Here is a 6,028-nt window from a genome sequence, read left to right as displayed (position 1 = left end):
TTTGTAGTTCACTAAGACGACAGAAATCTGTTGTGTGAATATATGGAGATTTGAACTATCTTGGATTTTTTCTGTTGTCTGAATCAATTGTGGACAACATATATTTCTTATGTTCTATTGTGGCTTTCTAATTAAAATGACATAAATCTGTCGTCTGAATATATAGAGGCATGAACTTTCTTGGGTCTTTCTGTTGTGTGATTCAATTAGAAACCACAGTTATATGTCGATGTATAAGACTGTTAACAAAAGACCTTTGCTTGAATTCTGTTGTTTGATGTTGGTTTAGGCGTCAGCTTTATTTGGTTAGTATGTCTTAGCAAGTGCAGTTGCACAACACCATATTAAGAAATCTGGTCTAAAAATTTTAATTGTAATGGTAAGAGAAACACTTCAATCAAATTATCATTATAATTAATTTCATTTGAAAACGTACAAGTATCCAGATCTCATTACATCAATCAAGCAAACTATAACTCTACGAGTTAAATCCACATAATATGAAAATACCAGATCATCTGGTGCTCTAAACTGCTCTCCCGACCAGCCACACTTCATCATCTTTCTTAAGCTCTCGAGCTTCTACCCTTGCTCCCCGTTCTCTTCTACCAGCAATGCCATATATAGTAATAGACATCTCTATACAGAAAATGGTATAAGAAAGATTGTTAGAACTTGTCGCATAGACATTGAATGCACAAGTCGTAAGAAAGATTGCATACCTTTTCACGACTAGAAAGTTCAGTTGTTTTCTCAAGCTACAAAAAAAAAAAAAAAGGTCAATTAGTATCGTATAAAACATATTAAATTTCTTGTATTAAAACTTTGGTTGGTACAGTCAGATCTCTATTATCCAATACTATGCCAATAAACTCATCAGGAAAAATTAATTTTATGAAGTAATATTTAAAAGAAGAGTACTACAAATGCGTCTTCTCCAATCATCTCTGTAACAGTTCCACACCTCTGCCTCATTCAAGATGATTGTTTCATGCCTCAATGAAAGCCTCAATGAAATGTAAAGAGGGACAAAATATAGGTACTTCAAGTATACATCCCATAATTACTCACGTTGAAGGTAGGGGATATCAAGTCTTTAAGGCCAGAGGTAGAGGCTTGCGACTTGTCTTTTGATGGTCTCCTGCAAAGCAACGAATAGTGAGCATTAAAAAAAAGAATTACTGGTGTAGCACCTGAATAAATGGATAGAGGATTGGAATGGACAAGATGTCCCCTCCCAATATGTTCATCCCAAAATCTACATGTGGTTGCAACAAGATCACAGAATATCACCTTATCAATATCACCTAAACTAAGAAGACTGTCGGAACTTGTGACTATAACTTTGACATGCTATACTCAAATATTTGTATGACCATTGCTGATGTGGAGATGAATAGAAATACCAAAACGTGTTTAGGAAGTAAAAGATATAGTAGCACATACTGCAACATGCTTGTTGCTTATATCTTACAATTTAAGCATATTGAGAAGGCAAAAAAATTGCATATGAAATTTAACTAATCTTGGATTACAAAGTTTTGGAATACCCCAGAAAGTAATAAATAAAGTCATTTATGTTATTAACGTCAGCACACTAACCATATATTATGGGTGGTAGAGTTCCAAGACTCAGTTCGCCGAATTCAATTGCCTTAATGTATTTTGTAAAGATAGTTTGTGCCATGCTTCTTATTGTGGAGCAAATTCACTGCACAGCAAATAAAATAAGTCGCTTCCCCTAATAAAATGAAACTATATTATCACCTTGTCAAGGTAAGGACAAATATCCAAGACAAACTTGTTTAGCCAGTCTACCTGCACCATGAAGTGTATAATGAGTACTGATCGATATTCCTAGCAGCAGTTAGAGAAGGAAAGAGCAAAAGTTCAATGTAAAAGGATTGGATGGCGATACTAACTCGATCGCAATCGGGCCATTTTATCCACAATGGAATTTGAGTTAGAATATCTTCCAAGTTACTTTTCTCCAGTTCATGTAGTGGCTTGATTACTGGGTCTTGCGACACAAGTATTTTAAGCACCACGTAGACAAAGTGAGACCAAAACATTTCAGCTACTTTCTTCAAAGTACTTTTGCTTAGCAGAGTTTAATGCTTGTACTCTAACTAGATTCTACTCAAATCCCATAAAAACAGTGCTAAGGGAAAAACAACCACATGTCATCCTCTATTCCTCTTGAAGTTCAAACATATAGGGCTCTTGTGGTTCAATTAACACCATGAACTGGACAGTGAATTCATCATTCAAGCTTACACATTGAAAAGTCAATAACAACTCTACCTAACATATAAATTTGGTTGCAATCAAAGAACTCAAATACAAGATTAGAATTACAGTTAAAGAATCAAAATTTGTCATACCCGTATGAGATGCAGATGATACCAAACACCATTGATACCCACTTCAGCACATATCAAGAAAAAGCACAAGATCCAAGATTCAACACTTGGTCTTTGCACATGACTCCCTCTTATGTTCACAAGCTCTCATGTCTATCAGAACAAGCTCGAATTCAACCTCTTTCTCATAGGGAGCAGCCAAAATTCGTTTAATGAATACCTGACTCTCTGAATCAGGATCTGAAACACCAGCTTCTTCTGAAATTGCTTGTTGAGCTCAGAGACAGAAAACACCAATTTCTTATATTCGATAACCCCGTATCCCCAATTCGACCATAAACCATCGAAAACAAATCAAATTTCAAAGGAAATTTCAAATTAAAACCCTAAATCCACAATCCAACAAAAATCCTAAATCGCTTAACAGTGAATCGAATGGCTTACCAGCATAGTGAATGAATACAGACCCAGACCCAGACCCATGAAACGAGCATCATGATATGAGGTTTGGATGGATTGGTTGTATGGTTTGAAAAAAACTTTCAGATGCAAAATGAGATTTTCTGTGTTTGTCAAACAGAGATGGAGGATGGAGGGGGAGGTTCTTCAAGGTTTTTTAGTTTTCAGAGGAGATCGAGTTTGGATTTGGCAAGATATTTGGGTTCAAGGCGCTGGATTTTCAGTTCAGTGGTTTTGGTTTGAGAGAGCGCACTGTACGTGAAGAAGAGAAAGTTTGCTCTGGGAGTTTGTCGAGAAGGATATTTCATCTAGTGTGGTTTTAATTCCACTTCATGTTGTGCCAAAAAAAAAATCAGCTAGGACACAATCAAAATCAAATGAATCTCCATTAATTGCACAACAGAAAACTGTTGTCTGAAAACGAACCTTGTTCCCAAAACTGACCTACTATGGTATATCACTATATTCAGACAACAGTTTATTTCCATTCTGTCGTTAAAAAAAATCAGACAACAGAAAACAAACATTCTGTCGTCTGAGCTCTGTCGTCTGATGAGTTTATTGGCATAGTGACATCTTATATTGTCCTGCAATCATTTTGGGTATTCCAGTATTCTTTACCAGGGTGTCAACTATGGTCGATAGAAGGGGTTATCGAATAGAGATGAGAGGGAGATTGGCCGCATCACCACGTTATGCTACTATAATAACTCTGATCCACTCTCTTCATGGCGGAAATAAACCTGTTACGACATCGCATAGACCAATATTTTTTTCTGAGTGGTTTCTTGTGACTGATGAGAATTGGCAAATTTATGATGGGTGAGCATGTAAATTTGATATTGATATGGATGGGTGCCCATGTTTGGGAAGGAATGTTTTATAAACCTGGCACGACCACCAGCCCTGCTATTCTTCTAACATATGCCCCGCAAAATTATATTTAATAATATTGTGAAAGGGGGATTTAGGAAGAATACTTATATGTATTAATTTTTGTGGTGGGCTTAGTGCAAACTGAATGACTCTGATGGCTAAGTTAAGTTGGGTATGTATCAAAGGTAACTAGATTGGTTTTGGGCCAACAAACATATGACACGCCATTGTCATATTTAGGCTGGGGACCAACCTGAAGCACATAATCATCACACCAACCAAACATTAATTGCATTCACCCACTATCATATCTTTAGCCAACCTACTTAAGGACAATAATCAGGACTTCCGAGATCCACTTGAGATGATAATAATTCTTGGCGAAGGATAGATTTCCAGATTGAGAAATTGAATGGTTGTTTGGTGGTTTATTGTGTTATTTTTGAGGGAGCTATTAATACCTCACTTACCAACGGAAAGAACACAGTTTGATCTATATGATCAGATAAGCTTTCATCAATATTTAGCCAATATATCCTCTTCATATATTCTACAATCAATATATCGAAGGGTAGATTAATGGTTATTCAGATCGCACCTGCTATTGGAGTGTAATCAAGAAATAAATATAACTTATATTAATGATGAAGAAAAATGTGGATGATTTTACAATATTTATATATCCTCATACATCATGAGAAATCTAAGCATAGTTTGTAATCACATTCGAAACAAAATATTCATGTGAAACTCCACAAGAAGATGAAAATGACGTTGTGGTAGTCATTCAAATAAGGATTCTCCAAATGTAACTTAGAGTACTAATTATAATTATGAAAGAAGTTCAATAATCATACAATAACTTGTGAGGTTTAAGCTTCGTTTCATAACCGGAAGAATAAGAGCCATGGGCCGCACATACATGTAGGAAACCAGCCATGGGCCAACACAACATTGGGCCCTTAAGAGTACAAACTAGCTAAAACATTATGTTACATGTTTCTAACATTTGTTTTATATGCATGGCAAGTTGGCATGAACGTGGTTCTAGATGGAACTATGACAAGAAGACGAGGAAAAGGAAAAATTGTTAGGAACTGACCTTATACCATGTTTTATGATATATGTCCTCTGTTTCGTATTAATTAAAGCTTTGCAATATGGTTATTTTCAAATAAGAAGTGACATAGTGTGATTGAATGTCGCTTCGCAGGGTAGTAATATAACCATTATCCAACTATCGGATTCAATATCTGTTGATGACGGTCAACACCTCGCAGTCAAAGTGCAAAAACTTAATGAAGAATATACATGTCGTATCATATCACTAGCGAACTTTATCAAAATGGTTAAACGTCTCCGCATGTCACACTTGATGGCGGCTGCTGTTATCGGTCTAGGCAATCTAGATCTAATTGGAAGCACAAGTGTGTAAGATGACATTTGCAGAATGATGATTCATAGTCTAAACTCCCTTAACGAGAGAGTCAATATACATAGCAAGCTATTCGATGCAAGACCGATTGATTTCTCCCGGAAATGGGGATACGTGATGGAGCTGAAGATGTAGAGTTAAGTGGATTAATCAATGATGTAAGGATACTAAGTTTAAGGAAGTATTTGGCACTCGGTCATGGGGAAGTCGACATTTAGCATGTGAAGAATTTGATGCTGGAAATAAACATCCAGGATGACACTTTCAAGGTGGCATACGCACTATATCCATTGTCCACTTTGTTGTGCCCCAATAACACTTATTTGATAGACCAATCATTTGTCTTCCCCTTTCTAGATACAGACAAGATTAATCAAAAGAATTAAGCGACTTTTTGTTACAACAAGCTCATTAGGTCAATAATGAGTATGTGGTCCACATCATGTATGAAGGAAATATAGTGATACATTAATATGAAATGGAAAATAATAAATGCATGTGTGAAGGAGAACAAATGTGACCAATACTGATAGCTTATTGTTGTTGTGAAATGCATGGGGGTTGTGCTTTGATGTATGATATTACTTCGTGCTTTCACAATGTTGTAAATGTAGTTCAAGATGCTGGACTTTGTCTTTGAAGATGAAATCATGTTGGATTTGGTTGAAGGTTTTAAATTTAATAATTTAGAATGGGAAAACTCATTTGAAACCTTCCTAATCCAAAAGAATGACTTTGATTGGGGAGTTTATGTGATAAGGAATATGCAGCATTATTGGAAAAAGTGGGATGAAGAGGTACAAATAAATCTTATAATTATGCGAGTTTTTGATGCTCTACTCAAATTTAACTTTATGTCCTTATTCCCTTACTTTATATTTATAGTATGTATCGA

The 6,028-nt window shown here is 35.7% G+C and overlaps 1 long non-coding RNA gene across 2 annotated transcripts; it reads right to left on the bottom strand.

The window, feature by feature from the left end:
• Window positions 1-380: 380 nt before the first annotated feature.
• Window positions 381-2,025, bottom strand: LOC112200504. 2 transcript variants are annotated; one of them, XR_005810443.1, is made up of 6 exons: window positions 1,923-2,025; window positions 1,768-1,818; window positions 1,603-1,711; window positions 1,072-1,141; window positions 723-758; window positions 381-639 (listed from the first exon to the last, which is right to left on the bottom strand). It is a non-coding gene; the product is annotated as an uncharacterized LOC112200504 (long non-coding RNA). The 2 variants fall into 2 exon arrangements; XR_002936340.2 differs by having other exon boundaries at window positions 621-758.
• Window positions 2,026-6,028: the final 4,003 nt, after the last annotated feature.

Source organism: Rosa chinensis, chromosome 4, assembly GCF_002994745.2.
Source record: "Rosa chinensis cultivar Old Blush chromosome 4, RchiOBHm-V2, whole genome shotgun sequence".
NCBI classification, from domain to species: domain Eukaryota; kingdom Viridiplantae; phylum Streptophyta; class Magnoliopsida; order Rosales; family Rosaceae; genus Rosa; species Rosa chinensis.
Note: the sequence above shows the minus strand (reverse complement) of the source record. Positions and strands in the feature narration are given on the sequence as shown.